The sequence below is a fragment of the Carettochelys insculpta genome, chromosome 2 (genome assembly GCF_033958435.1).
Source record: "Carettochelys insculpta isolate YL-2023 chromosome 2, ASM3395843v1, whole genome shotgun sequence".
Taxonomy (NCBI): domain Eukaryota; kingdom Metazoa; phylum Chordata; order Testudines; family Carettochelyidae; genus Carettochelys; species Carettochelys insculpta.
The window spans coordinates 32,764,489-32,780,881 of record NC_134138.1 but is presented as its reverse complement, the minus strand read 5'-3'; positions in this window follow the sequence as shown (position 1 = coordinate 32,780,881).

The following is a 16,393-nucleotide window of genomic DNA, read 5'->3' as shown; positions in this document are numbered from 1 at the left end:
GCTTTACCAGTCCTGCCACTCAATGCCTCTCTCTCCCTTCCACAACTTCAAGTGGCAGGGTTGAAGAAGTGGGCGACCAAAAACCAGGAAGCCTTGGCGAGAACCAAGAAGAGTCCAAGGGGTGGGTGGGCAGGGAATGGTACTAGCTAGGACCACTCCCGCACCACTGCCCTCTACTTACCCAGATGAGTACCCCGTGGTTCCTACTCCCACAGTCTTTACTTAGTTGCCAGGATCCTGAAGTTGTTTTTCTGGGGGTTATAGAAGCTGCTGATTTCCCAAGACATCTTCCCAGAGCTGTTGGCAATGGCCTGTGAGTCTCCGTGTTCTCCTGAGCCTACCTGCCTCCACTGAATGCTCCCATCCTCCACCAGGGGAGCCTTTCAGTGCTCTCTGCCCCCTGTTGACTGACTTCCCAAATCTGGAATCACCTTCCAAGTGTCTCTCTCATGTGTGCACCTTTGCATTGTGGATCCCAGCACTCACAATTATTCTTCAATATCTTTCTGCCTCCCTCAGCCAGTGCTATGGGGTGGATCGGGGGAGGCTAAGCAGAAGGTGCTTTGGGGCAGAGGGGGAATCAGCATGCGGTGTAATGGGGTAGAGGGCCAGGTGCTATGGGATGCCAAATAAGGAGGTTCAGGGATGCAGTGGGGGAAGGAAGCAGTGTGTCAGCACGAAAAGGGGTGGAGTATGGCTGGGTCAGGGGCCGAGCAGGTAGCTTGGGGGTTCATGAAAAAAAGTTCAGTCAAAATGGGTGTCCCTCACTTTGCAAAACTTTAAGAACTGCTGCCCTATTTTATTTGTTACAACTAGTTTTTGTCTCCATTGTCTGTATTCAGTCGCTCACACACACACACACACACACATGCACACGCCCACGCACATAAGCAGAGAGAGAGAGAGACTCTCTGTATTTGTCTGTCAGTGCTATGTTCAGCTTCCTCTTATCCTAACTTAAGCCAAGGTCAGGGTTTGGCTGTGCCTGGAAGGAGGAAAATGCCTGAAATCCCATGATTTCCCAGAACACAGGGAGGGAGGGGCACTGACAGGAGGGCTGGCACAATTCAGGCTCACCACTGAGGGAAGTGACTGCAGGGAACAGTGATTCTGCAGACGGACCACTGGAGGCAGCTACAGCAGAAAACAGAGGTCATGTGGGGACAGAGCTCTTGACCTGCCCACCTCTGGACAGGTTAATGTCCCCCCAGGGGAGCCCTGCTGCCTTCCCACATAGTTCCTGGGTCCAAGAAACCCAGTCCCACCCCTGCCATGCTCACTGGGCTGGGCACAAGAGCCCTGGCCCCAACCCCCCCCACTCCTCAAGAGCTCAGGCTGTAGCTGGGGGATAGATTCGCTGCCCCAAATTCCCTGCCCCTTTCCAGAGCTCAGGCCACAGCCTGGTTGGGTGCAATGCCACAGCTTAGCCAGGGTCCCTCTGCCACCCCCCATGGAGCTGGGGCTGGTGCCCCCAGCTCACCCCCAGTCTGGGCCCTGCACCACAGCCTGGCCTCTACATTGTATCCCAGACCCCCCAACTCAGCACAGAGCTCACTCTAGCCAGGCCAGGGAAAACCACAGCAGTCCAAGTCCTGTCCTTCCCTCCTACCACTACTGATGCCAGGCAGAGGAAAACTGCTGTAGACAGTTAGTTTGGCATGGCATGATTTTTTCTGTCAAATTACTTATAGCCCTATCATCTTTGCAATACTTACACATTGTTTGTCGAATACTATGTTGCAGTATTTCTCCAGGTATCAACATTAGGCTGACATATGTAATTCCCTGGATCTTCTTCATTCTTCTGTTAAAACATAGTTACTCTATTTTCCCTTCTCCTGTCCCCTGAGACTTCACCCACTCTCAAGGAGTTCTCAGACATGATTACTACCATTTCCAAAATTGCTTCAGTTAGTTCCTTAATTTCCTCAAGGTGAACATTATAGTTCCTGGCATCTTGAATACATCTAACTTATCTAATTAGTCTTTCACCTGGTTTTGGCAAACCAACGCTGTCCTGTCCTGGCAAAACAACAATTTATCTTTCTCTTGCTCCCTGTCTATTTATAGAAACTCTTCTCACTTTTCATCTCCCTCACTAGATGGAACTCATGTTGAGCCTTAGCTTCTTCTGAGTTTATCAGTAGATGCTTGTGCTCTGCTTTTGTATTCATGCTTAGCAACTTGTCTCTGGCTATGTCTACACGTGCCCCCAACTTCAAAATGGCCACACAAATGGCCATTTCGAAGTTTACTAATGAAGCGCTGAAATGCATATTTAGCGTTTCATTAGCGTGTGGGCGGCCGTGGCACTTCGAAATTGATGCGCCTCGCCGCCACGTGTCTCGTCCAGACGGGGCTCCTTTTCGAAAGGACCCTGCCTACTTCGAAGTCCCCTTTTTCCCATCAGCTCATGGGAATAAGGGGACTTCGAAGTAGGCAGCGTCCTTTTGAAAAGGAGCCCCGTCTGGATGAGACGCGCGGCAGCGAGGCGTGTCAATTTTGAAGTGCCGCGGCCGCCCGCATGCTAATGAAGCGCTGCATATGCATTTCAGTGCTTCATTAGTAAACTTTGAAATGGCCATTTGTGTGGCCATTTCGAAGCTTGGAGCACGTGTAGACACGGCCTCTGAGTCCATCTTTTTTGCAGGTTACCTTCACTTCCTGTTCAAGTCAATGAAAGTATTCCCTTGGGCTTCCACAGATGAATCAGGCTCCACCTGACAGAGTTTGTGAAAATTAACTTGTATAATATCCGATAGGATGTCCTGGAACTTTAAATTTCCTTCTGAAGTTTTATTCTTAACAATAACCACAACTGCAAAACCATTATCACTCTCATCTCCAGAAAAAGGAAAAAAATAAAGAGCAAGCCCTGCTGGTGTGATGCCACCAGATGCTGGTCATCCACAGAGGGGATTGAACTAGGAACTTCTGGGATTTAATGCTTCTAACGAAGAGGTCAGCAACCTTTCCAAAGTGGTGTGCCAACATTTAACCTTCTGATCCCTCTCTATGGTCTGAGTGCCAGAGATCCTTTTTAAAGGCAAAGATAGTCCTACTTACAGCAGCTTCATTAATAAATAAATTTAGATGCAGAACTTTATAGCTGAGGTGGTGCTTGGTGGTATTAGCTGGTCTTTTTTTAATCCATAGCTGGCATTCCTTTGAGCAAGCTCCTGGCTGCATGAGGGAGGAGGGGTGGGACTGAGTTCATGCTTCACATGCTGATGAAAACTGTCTTGCCTGCCACACTTGGCACCCATGCTGAGGATTGCTGACTCCTGTTTTAACACACAAGCTAAAAGCCAATGGCCTAGTAGCTAAGGTTGTGGAGCAGACTAGTAAGTCTCTGTAAGCAGTCTCTGTGCCATTAGATGGAACAGTACACCACCCCCAGGAGTTGTGTGGCTTGTGCTAGTTTCTCATGTTACAGTTTTCTGGACTGTACGCTCAAATAATCCGACAGAATCTTTTGAGTTAGTGATGATTTTATCAGAAACAGTCAAGGTATTTTTTAGCAGAAACATATATATACAAACAGCCCAAACTAAAAACTTTTTACTAAATACTGAAGATTTCAAAATGGAAATGCTGTTGCAAGGCTTCAGTGAATTTACAGAAAGTGTCTTATTTTACCACTGAATTCTGTGTGCTGGAGTGATATACCATGATCTCCTTTCTTGCTCCACCATTATGGCTACGTCTACACGTGCACCCAACTTCGAAATAGCTTATTTCGATGTTGCGACATCGAAATAGGCTATTTCGATGAATAACGTCTACACGTCCTCCAGGGCTGGCAACGTCGATGTTCAACTTCGACGTTGCTCAGCCCAACATCGAAATAGGCACAGCGAGGGAACGTCTACACGGCAAAGTAGCACACATCGAAATAAGGGAGCCAGGCACAGCTGCAGACAGGGTCACGGGGCGGACTCAACAGCAAGTCGCTCCCTTAAAGGGCCCCTCCCAGACACACTTTCATTAAACAGTGCAAGATACACAGAGCCAACAACTAGTTGCAGACCCTGTATATGCAGCACGGACCCCCAGCTGCAGCAGCAGCAGCCAGAAGCCCTGGGCTAAGGGCTGCTGCACATGGTGACCACAGAGACCCGCAAGGGCTGGAGAGAGAGTATCTCTCAACCCCCCAGCTGATGGCCGCCATGGAGGACCCCGCTATTTCGATGTTGCGGGACGCGGATCGTCTACACGTCCCTACTTCGATGTTGAACGTCGAAGTAGGGCGCTATTCCCATCCGCTCATGGGGTTAGCAACTTCGACGTCTCGCCGCCTAACGTCGATTTCAACTTCGAAATAGCGCCCAACACGTGTAGACGTGACGGGCGCTATTTCGAAGTTACTGCCGCTACTTCGAAGTAGCGTGCACGTGTAGACGCAGCCTATGAGAGATATAGCCTGGTCAGGGAAACTGTCAGATAGGTCAATAGCTATTTTTGTAATCATACATTTGAATGGAAGGGCTTTTTTGACTATGTTATTGAGATAAAATAAAAGTGTAGTATTTTATCATCCATGCAATCATTTCAGATCTCGTATCCATTTGTCATCTGACATTTCAAGCCTCAAGTTTTGTCATCAAGGCTTTAGGTGACTTACACGTTTGGGAAGGTTCCATGTACTTCTGGTAAAACTAGACCAAAATTATGATGAAAGATTCTATGGCACTCTACTGTGGCAACGTAGAAATTCTTTGGCAGGTTTGTTTCAATGTAAAAATCTCTCTCTCTGCTCACTCTCTCTCTCTTTTTTTAAGAATAGGTGTAAAATAATCAATACAGAGGCTTTTGTTTTATTTGATATCAAATAAAATATATTTTATGCTGCACCCACATTTTAATTTTGTGTGGAAAATGCATAACTATGTCATAAAAGAGGTTAAGTAAGAAGATGGAAGTTTTGGCCTCAGAAAAGTTTTGGGTGGTAGTGTGAGATCTGTGAAATATATATTGATGATTAAAAAATTGTCAAAACTTTTTCGGTGTAAAATGGCAAAAATTTGCATTTCCACAAGGAAAAGATACCTGGAAACAGAAAAAAAATCTATTTGGAAATGCCACCAAGGTGACTCATAAGAGTTGTAATTTGGATGATTTACACATTTCATAGAACTGGAAGAGACCTTAGGAGGTCATTGAGTCCAGTCCCCTGTCCTTTTGGCAGGACCAAGTACCACACCTTATTTTTATTTATTAAAAAAGATTTTTTTGTGGCCCTAGAGTCCTAAACAGCCCTCCTTCAAGGATTGAACTCAAAACCCTGCTCAAACTGCTGAGCCATGCTGCTCTCTGTATTTGCCCCTGAAGCTAGTACAGCAGGACTGGCTCTTTTTTTTGCCCCTGGGCCTAGCTTTTCTGTCCTAACCCTGTTGAAAAGAAGTGCCACCCCATCAGGCAGGCAGCAAGCAAGGGCACAAGCCAGGCAGGAGTCAAATCTGCAATCTCCTGATCCCTCTCTTTTCTGAAGCTAAAGGAGGAATGGAGCAGAGACAATTATTTCCAGCCCTGTTGGAAATGTAGACCTCAAACTTTCCAAGCCACATAATGATCTTGGTACATTAAAAGTTCAATCTTATCCAAATAGATACAACTACTATTAAAAATCAGTTTTCCTAATACAGGAGATAAGACTGGAGATATGGAAATAATACAGAGAAATGCCACTTTTAGTTGGTAATAAACGAATTGGAGCCTCTTTGACAGATGTGTGTGCATATTGTTAGAAATACTGAAAACATTGAGGGTAATAGCTTTTTGCAGGGATGGGATACTACATATGTTACCATTCTGAGAGGTGTCATCCGGGACCAAGAAGTCTAGTTTCAATTTTCTAAGAATTCTTTTGAAAATGTCAACGTTAAATCCCCACCCCAAAACATGGAAAAATTTGCATACAACCCAGGGCAGATTTGGTAGGCACTACTTCCCCACTCAGAAACACCAGGAACTTAATTTAGTGTAGAGCAGGGGAGGGAATAACCTAGGACATTTGGGAGAGCCAGAAATTAATAAATTAAAATTGGGTAAAACTGCCACTCCAACAGTTCTTTGGCAGATGTGAGAGGCTAATCACTTTGGCTCCTTCTCTCCTTCACAGCTTTCCCATTCAAAATATGTTCTTCTGGATTAGTGGAGTTCAAGAATTTAACCCAAATGTCCCCAGAATGTCACATTATTGGGGGGAAAAAAAAAGAGAGAGAGACCTAGCCCATTCCGTCATTTCCCATTGCTCTCTGATAAAAGTTTGCAGACAGCTCTTGCCAGCTTGGAATCCCAGCCCATCTGGAGTTCTCAAGGAGCTGTGGGTCGCTCTTCTCTCTGTTTACCAAGAGGTGTCAATCAATAGTGAGTTTCCTAGTTTCCAGGACTTCAAGCCATAGGGCTTGTGCTGACATGGGGTGGGGGAAAGAAAAGGAAAAACAAACAAACAAAAACCCTTTCATTATACACTGCAGAAACTCCCATAAAAATATAAATTGCCCAATAATCTTCTGAAATAACTTGTAATATCCTAGCTGTTCACAGATTTCAGTGGAGTCTCATGTCTTTATCTTCAGTTGTTACTTCAGTTGCAGTTTAACTAGTTTTGCTGTTAAGTTGTATCAAAATAAAAGTGAAGTGATCTCAGTTTACCTTTTATATTTTGGTTAAATGATTGTTTTCATGTGTTTGTCTACACACTGAAGAACAGGTCAAAATGAGCCTGCTTGTGGCGTACACTTCTCATGAATAACGATATCTGAATCCAACCATTTCACATGTGCACATTTAAGCAATCATTCTGGAGGGGTACACTTCATATTTTCTTTTCCTCTGTGCTCATTTGAACTTGCATTTACACAATAAGTTTAAAGGAAAAATCTGCTTGCTAATTTGGGACAGGGATGTATGTAACAATTGCTGTGGACCACTAGGGAGATGGCTGACTGCTGAGAGGAGGAAGGATAAAGTAAAGGAAGGGAGAAGTCATGCTCAGTCATGCTGGATCCTATCCTCAAAGTGCATGAGGGAGTGGGCCTGGGGAAGGGTTTTCTGTGACCCATTGACCAGCTAGGGTTATTAGAGGAACTAATTTGTACTCATGGTCCCTACTGTTGCCTAGGAATCATCTTATTGTGATCATTGCTCCCCCTCTCCCCGCCACATCTTCTTCCCAGTAGTTTATATCAAGCTGTGTTTATGGGATGCTGTGAACCTAAACAATTGCCTATTTTTGTGGATCAGGAGGGATTATTTTTCCCAGTCAGGACACATTGTCACATTTCACCTTCCTCAAAGCATCAGGGAGGCCCAGTTCAGGTTAAAAGAAGGAAGAGTCAGAATTTAACATCAGGAGGTCCTATAAGAATGTTCGTTGGTTGACAGTTATGGCCTTGTGTGGATGCAGGCTCCAGGGCAAAATGCCATATGTAAATGAGACTCAGGAAACACCTAGCGGACCTTTGCCTATAAGGAGAAGGGGAGACCTGAAGTCTTTGCAGAATGAATCTGTCCTTGGTATCCTGTATTTGCATGGGAGAGGGTGAGAGTGTTTAGAAATGAGCTGAGTCCTAGGGGTTAGGCTTGTTAGACTCCAGCCCAGTGGCTGTGGGCAGACTGGAACACTTGGCAGCCCTGATGTAGGGTGGGCAAGCAATGGCAGGAGGATGGGAGGGCAGAAGCTATTTGGTGGGTGATAGACCCATCTCCTGAGTGGGTGATAGATTATTTGGCCTGGGGCCCTTGAGAAATGGGTGCGGCTGAAGAAAAGTGCACCCCACCTGAGCTGCCCCCTGTCCAGCACGTCAGCCTGGGACCGGATTCAGGAGCTTGACTTCTTCCACCTGGCACTTCTGATGGGGAGTGGGGTTAGAGTACTAAAGCTTGCTAAGTGCCAGCAGATGAGAAAGGGCTGGGCTGCAGGGGTTTGCCCTGCTCATCCCAGCTGGCACATATGCCATAGAGGAGTATTCAGGCCCAGGAGCTTGACCACCACCAGAAGAGAGAGAGGGTTGGTCCATGAAGGCATCCCCAGCTCCAGCAGGTGAAAGGGTATTGGGGAAGGGGGCTTTCCCTCCTTTGCCCACCCAGCGCTCCTGCTGGGGAGTGAGAGCAAGGGGCTGGCAAACACCCATTCCCCAATCCCACTTCCTTGCAGGTGGGAGGAACAGGGCAAGGTGGGTCAGGTGGGAGGAACAGGGCAAGTCCCCCACCAGGTTCTGCAGTGGGCACACCAAACAAGCAGATTGAAGCAAGTCCCACGTGCTAACCCTGGACCTCTTCAGGAGTGCCTGGCAGGCAGAGCAGGGCAAGCCCTCCTGCTCTGAACCCCTCCCCCACCTGAAGCACTGAAGCTGGGTAGACCCCCACCATGAGTCCACCCTGGGGCAAGAGCATCAGACAGGCTGAGCAATGCAAGCACTGGAGCAGGAGCAGATTTGGGTGATGGATAAGCCACAGCCCACCCAGCCACACCCCCAGCTACTCCCCTGCTCTATGCTGAATTACGGTTTGTAATGGTGGGAGTCCTGTGACCCTGCACTGGATCCAACAGAATGCCTGGCATCTGAAAGGGGGTGTGCTTCTAACATCCTGCCACATCTGTAGGGTAAGAATGCTGCAGCTTGCCTTTTAAACCCATCCCTGAGTTTGTCTTTCATTTACGTGCATGCCCTGATCATTCAGGCAATCAATCAAAACATTGAGAAAAAAGGAAAACAGCCGGTGTGTCTGTGCTTAACATCTGCTTGTGGCTTTGATTTTATTACAAGCCAGATTGTGCCATCCTGACTCAAGCTCCCACTCCTGGGGTGATCCCATTCATTTCAATGGAGGTACTTGACGTGTAATGTACTATTCAAAGTGAGTAAGGGTGACATGTTATGGCTCTTGGTGAGTATTCCTTTCATTGTCTTTTATTATGGCTACTTGTTATTTCTCCTGCTGTGGTGTGAGGAGATTAATTGACTTACTGTCCTGTCTTCCCCCAGACTTCATCAGTTGTTGGCTTCTGAATGTATTTCAAAACTAGGGCTCTGCCAAATTCATCGTTTGGAAAAACATGGCGCAGCCCGTGAAATCTCTTCCCTCCACCCATGAGATCTGTGCTTTTACCCTATACTATCAAGATTTCATGGGGACACAGTGTTTCTCAAATTGGAGAGTCTCCTCGTTCAGCTGTACCATCTCATCCTTTCTTCTGCACTGCTGCTGGCAGCAAATCTGCTTTCAGAACTTAGATCCATGCCAGCCTCCAGTGCTGTACAGCTGCCCAGCTTTGAAGACAGTGTGGTGTGGGTGGCAGTATTTCAGCATCCCCTATGGTAAACTTGTGACTCTCCTCACAACCCCCTTTGGGGTTAGGAGTTCTGCAATTGCAACCCCATGAAATCTCAGATTTAGAAAGCAGAAATCTTTAATGCTACTATTTTTATAATTATAGGAATGTGAAATTGACCAGAGTGGAGTGTGAAGTTGGTAGGGACTTATTCATAATTCATAATTCTGGGAAACCAATGCTCCTATGTAGATCTGGTGATTGATTGACTGGTTTTTTTTTTTTTTGCCCAGAACTGCCACTTGGCTGACTGTCTAAAGAAAAAATAAAATGCTCAGTCTGGACTCAGTCCTACACATCTTACACACATGCTGCATAGAAGTTAATCGCACAAGTATTCCACTGATTTCAATGGAATTTAAGTATGAATTGTGAAATTAACAATTGCTACTTACCTTGATTAAGGATTGAGTAGGGGTTATAGTATTGAACATTCTGTTGGAGAACTAAAATTTCAAGGGAAATGTGTAATTAATTGATGACAGCTTCAGAAGGATAAACCTGTCACAATTAGGGAACCTTGAGGAATATCCTTTAAAGAGCAGAGACAAGGCTAGAGGACAGTGAGATTGCACATAAGATTAAAAAATGAAGTCCATGAAAAAATGCCATACACTGCTCAGTGAGTGAGATTAATTGATTAGCTTTGTATGTGAATTATTTTGGCCATTTTTCGAAAACAGAGTTCATTAGCTTCCTGAAACAAATGGGATCAACTTTCCCTATGTAGTGTAAAATTTAAGAAAAGTGAGTGTCTAAAATTAGGTTCTTAAGTTCTTATTTTGCACCTCAATAAATTTCTTGTGTTTCAGAAATGCTGAACAAGGTTGCCCCTATTAACTTCATTAGCATAATGGTGGTTGCAGCAATTCTAAAGTGCAGCTTTTCGAAAGGACCCCCCAGTTTTCGAAAGCCCCTTCTTCCTAACACCAGATAGGAAGAAGGGCTTTTGAAAACTAGGGGGGGGTCCTTTTGGAAGGTCCCCTCTCCATGGACGGCATGCCATTCTAAAAGCCACACTTTAGAATCGATGCAGCCACCATTATGCTAATCAGGTGCTGCATATTCATTGCAGTGCCTCATTAGCATATTTTGAACTTGTTCATTAACATGCCCCTTCCAAAAGCAAGGGGCTCATGTAGACCCAGCCAATATGTCTAGATTTTTATTGTATTCCTCTCCCCTCACATATTTATATAACTTGTCTTAAACTATAAACTCCAGGGCAAGCACTGTATCTTCATGGTGAGAACACAGGACCTAGCACACTGTGGGCCCTTGTAGTGCACAAAATAAATGATAACTAGAAGCACAATGAATAATACAGTTGTATATCACATCATTCAAAAGCTTTAAGCTTTTTTAAGTATCAGTAAATTGATTGTAGCATTTGTAGCCATGTTAGTACCAGGATGTGAGAGAAACAGGGTAGATGAGGTAACATCTTTTATTGGACCATCTTCTCTTGGCAGGAAGTTAAACAAAATTGAGCTACATGTCCAGACCTGAAGAAGAGATGTGTGCAGTGGGGAAGTTTGCATCTTTCACTGACAGAGTTGGACCAATAGAGAGTGTTGTCCCATGTTCTTCCCTCAGTAATTTGAGTCATTTTTAAACTTCACAGCACAGTTCTGCTGTGAAAAATGGCATTTATATCATCTGTATGACTTCCAACTCAAATGAGCTCACTTTATCAGACAAAAGGTTGCTAAGCCACACTTAAGGATGGTCATTATGATGAAATGGGTGGTTTGTAATCCACAGCAGAGTCACGTGTTTTATTATAGAAGGTCTGCTTCTGTTCACACAATGTGCTGAAAAGACATTACAGCTCAGTCTACATGTGAGCATACCATCGAAAGGGTGAAAATTGACGGGGGGAGGTCTAAATCAAGGCTGTTGAAAAGGCGCGACTGTATGCTAAAAGCAGATCGACAGGTCGATCTGCCCTTTCAAAGGGCTGCCGTGGTCTTTCGAAAGGGACTGTCCACATGGCTCCAAGCTTTCCTTCTAAAGAAGGGAGGGAGGAAATGCTGTGGACAGGGTCTCATGGCTGACAGGCCCTTCTGGGGCTGCAGCCAGCTGCTCTGTTAAAGGGTCCTTCCCTTTACCCTCCACCCCACAGGAGCTGAGTGTTGCCCAGCTGCCCCCAGCCTGGCAGAGCCCACTTGTGCTCCAGGATTGAGGCACAACAGAAGCTCCTGCATGAGGACACCCTCATCCTGGAGGCCCTCCTGGCATTGCTCTGCACTGGTGCCGCAACTGCCCCCCCACCAGCTACTCGAGTGGCTGAGCACACCCCCGGGCCATGGGTCCCCACAACCCAGAACACCACTGGGCTTCCCCCGGGTGCCCCAGAGCCTCTGGACCCTCTCCAAGAGAACCAACTGGTGAAAGCACCTGGTGCTGGGAGAGTGGGGTGACGAATGGTGGCTGCAGAACTTCCACAAGCCCAGGCAGACCTTTGAAAAGATTTGCCACTGGCTCGTCCCTGCACTCCAGCAACACACCTGCATGTGTCCTGCTCTCACCCTGGAGAAGCGGGTCTCAATTGCCATCTAGAAACTGATCACCCCAGACTCCTACCTTTCGGGATGGGCAAGGGCACCATCAGGGCCATACTCATGGCAGTAAGTCAGGCCAGGGTCACACCCCCCCCATGGGTGACTGGGGGAGGCGGGGTGAGGAGAAACCCCAGCTGCAGAGGCCAGGCAGGAAGGGTGCAGGCGGGCAGGGGGCAGGTTGGGGGCAGGCAGGGAGGGGGGCAGGCTGGGGAGGTAGTGGGCTGGCTGGGGGCAGAGGATGGGGGAGATGGCCCACCATGTCGTCCCAGGAGCACATGTCCTCCTCCCCCCACTTGGCAGGTCGTCAGACCTACCAATGTGATGCTTCTGCACAGGGTCTTCTGCCTGGGGGATGTGGATGTCACAGTTGTGGGCTTCAAGGGAGGCCCTCAGGCAGGCCTTTGCAGATGGCTGCCTGTGACCTGCACCCACACCCATCCACCATGCACATCTGCCACCAGCCGTCCCCGCCACACCAACCCCCACCCCCGCCACCGCCCCCACCAGCATGGCACTTGCACATCTGCCACCCACCATCCTTCCCTGAGGAGCACAGCTTGAGGGGGTGTATGTAAAATAAAAAATTATGCACAACAAACATGTGCAACTATGTACAGGAGACGAAGATGGCATGGAGCAGCACAGGGGGCATACAACCTGGAGGTAGGTGGAGGGGCTCAATCCAGGGCTGGGGTGGTTGGCTGTGAGCCCCGTCAACCCCAGGATATCCTGCCCTCCTCTCAGATGTGGGGTCCCTGATGGGGTGGGGGCAGGGGTGGGGACCACTGTCAGTTAAGTCTGCAGGGAAGGCTCAGGAGGAGTAGCAGCAGGCTTGGTGCGGGGGGGGGGCGGTAGCAGGCTTGATGGGGGGGGTGGCTGAGGGGGCCTGGAGGTGGGCCACATTGGCCTCATGCTCGTGGAGTATGGTGCTGATGCCCTCCAGGGTGGTTAGCAGCCTGTTGCATGCCGCCCTCTACCACTCCAGGTGGACCTCCATGAGCCACAGGTGCCACTCGGCCACCTCAGCCTCACTTCAGCTGACTAAGTCCTTCTCTGCCTTCTGCGGGCGCTCTGGCTGTGGCTGAGATGGTGCGCTGCATGTGGTGGGGACTGGCCACCCTCAACATCCACGAGGGGGCTCTCAGGGACCAGAGATGGTGCAGGGCTCTCCAGGCCCCCAGATGGTGCAGATGTATGGAGAAATGGACAGCGTGTCAGTAATGTACTATGGCCTGGGGTGGTCTAATTGTGGGCCACCCCCCTCCTGTTGCCACCCCCTCTACAGGGCTGTCATGCCATCTGAGGGTGTGCTGGCTGGGGGCTTCTCAGGAAGGTGGGCTTCCCAGGTTGTGGTGAGTGATCCCCAAGTGTAGTCCAGCCCTGAACGGCTGCTGCCCTACATGCGGCTCAGAGGCTGTGGCCACACTTGGCCAAAACTTTGAAATGGCCATGCAAATGGCCATTTCGAAGATTACTAATGAGGTGCTGAATTGAATATTCAGTGTCTTATTAGCATTAGGACACGTCCACATGCAGCGCTTCAAAAGCGCTGCTTTTGAACCCTCATGGCTCAGGGCAGATATATGGGGATTCTTTTTGAAAGGACCCCACACCCTTCAACATCCCCTTATTGCCCTATAGTGAGCAAAATAAGGGGGATTTGAAAGGTGCGGGGTCCTTTCAAAAAGGTCCCCCATGTAGACGCATCGAACCATGAGCATTTGAAAGCAGTGCGTTCAAAGTGCTGCAGCCGGAAGTGTCCTAATGCTAATGAGGTGCTGAATATTCAATTCAGTGCCTTATTAGTAATCTTCAAAATGGCCATTTGCATCGCCATTTTGAAGATTTGGGTTAGTGTAGACACAGTCACAGTGCTGTTTGGTGGGGTTGGGTGCTGGCCATCACTGGCAGGCTGGAAAGTGTGCAACCCGGGACCACTGGTCCTGTGTACGGCTAGCTGGCTTGTGCATCGCCCCTATCCCAAAGAGTCGGTACATACCCCACTGTGTACATACTGGAAGGTTCCTTGGCAATGTGTAAGGATGCCCAGCTCCTGGTCGCCCGGCTGGATGAGCAGGAGGGGATATAGATGCTCATGCCCCCCTCCTCATTTGACCACTTTGTGGTGACTTTGGCCTCCTGGGTCCCTGGTCCGGGCTGCTCCTCTGCCTTTGGCTGCAGCTCACCCACTGATGTATCGAGGATCGCTGGGGGTGGGGGGAGCTGTTCCAGGGCCCTAGGATGCCCCAGGGCTCCCAGAGATAGGGGCAGGTAGCTGGGGCTGCCCAGGAGTGGCCGGCCTGGTTCCGGGCCCGGGCATACACCTGCCAGAGTTCTTATACTTTACTGCATTCTTGTGCCGCAATAAGTCCCGGGTGGCCTTCGTGAGGAAGCCCTGGGGCAGGCAGGCAAATTCTGGAGCATTCAGCCACTTCATTCCCATTTTGTGGAGGACCTCCTCCTCCTTCCATAACCCACGGAGGTCCCTCAGCTCCCTCTAGGTCCAGGAAGGGGCGCATTTTTTTTTCTAGCCCCCAGAACCTTGGGAGTCTGGTGAGGGCTCAGAGGCATGGCCTTGGGGCTCCCGTGGGGGCTGGGTGCTAGCCATCATGGCCTGCTGCTGCTCCTGGGCTTCCCTGAGGGCATGCTGCTGGAGCTCGTGCTGGGGCTGCTCCTAGCACACTCTCAGCTTCCTGCCATGGGCTCGATGATGCCTGCTGCTTTAAAACAGCTGGACCCAGGGATCATAGAGCCCAGCTGCTTCCGGCTGGAATGGCCCTGTGCTCCAGCTGACTGGTGCCATGGTGGACCCCTCTTTCGAAAAAACAGGCTGTGGAGCTTCTACACATGTACTCTTTTTGATTTAGCTTTTCGAAAGAGGACAATCTTCCTTATACCAGATTGGGGTTCAGATTTCTACATCTGTGCCCTGTTGTTTTGATTTTCTTTCAAAAGATGGTGTTGCATATGGAGATGCTTCTCTTGTTCTTTCAAAAGAGGGCCACATGTTTTGATGTTTCATGCACATGTAGACACAGATTATATATTTTAAAACACATTTTTATTTTAGAGGAATCAACCAACCTGGTTTGTGTTAAACAAACAGTTCTTTATTTGAGTACTAGCTTACTAAATATCAAGAGCCAGCTTGTTTCAGAATGGTAGATCAGGTTTGAAAGAAACTTCTTCATCACCCAGTGTTTGCTTCTTGTAATTGGCTCATTCACTTAGAAGATATCCACGGGATGTGTAAGCCCGAAGCATAGCTTAACTAAAAGCCTGAAATACATGGGTCACAAAGCACCTAATGGGAAAACAGCAAGAACTTAACAATTTATGTGTAACCAGTGCACAGATGTCAGGATCAGAAGCTATGTAAATGGGATTTGTGCACAACCTACAGCTTGTTACTTAAGCCTTTTAGCAAGCCACCATAGCATTATAATAGTGCAAAAACTAAACGCTGAAGCCCATTTAATGTCAACAGCAATTTAACACAACAGTTTTCAACATTACCTGCAACTTTCCAGTAAGCAACCTGATTTTCCTTAAACTGAAAATTAATTTTTTAAAAAGGAGACCCTTTCTTCAGTTACTTCAAGCTATTTTTTTCCAGTGTGCTCATTTTAGTTTTATAATTGTTGATAAAAAGCCATGTATCTATACCAAACACAACATAATACAGCATAGGCACAAAAGATTAAAATGTCAAAGTCAAGCTTAATTTGACTGATGTCTTTTTTTTTTTTTTGTTTTTTGTTTTTGTTTTGTTTTGTAATTATTTCATCTGGCCATACTTTCAGGTAAATGCTGTGTATGCACACAACATATACAAATACATAAAAGAGGAAATCTTCCTATCCTCATGGATTATCATTTGATACAAATCATTAGACTTGACTGAAATCAAAGAAGTTTACACAAAGGTGTTATAGACAGGATTGAGTTCCTGTAGCTGTTAATTCACTAAATTGTAATATGAAATTTCAACCTCTTAATTCCTAGGTGTTTAAAGCTTCCAGAGTGTGACCAGAGTCCAGTCACCAATTTTGTTCCAAAGCACACTCTCAACACACAGACATATCTAGCACTACATCCTAAGATCTGGGACCATGTGGTCCCTGGCCCCAAACCTGGATTCAGTGTTGACTTCTCAGATTCCTCCATAGTTTATAAACGATCTCTCCCAAAATCCCATTTACAATGTGAGCCTCCAGGTAAACCTCTTTAAAGGCCATATGGTAGATGTAGAAAATTACAACCTGATACTTTGCTGGGATTCTTAACATATTATTTCTCTTAACGACATAACTGCACAGATCTATTAAAAAAACATAGAAAACAAACTGTAACAACAACAAAAACATGGCACACATATTCCAGCCTCTCTTTCCTCAGCACTCCAGGGCATTCTTTGGCCTGGAATAACAGCCGTCTGAGCCTGTCCACTGTCAATCTGCACCAGTGACCATATTTAGTTGGATATTTT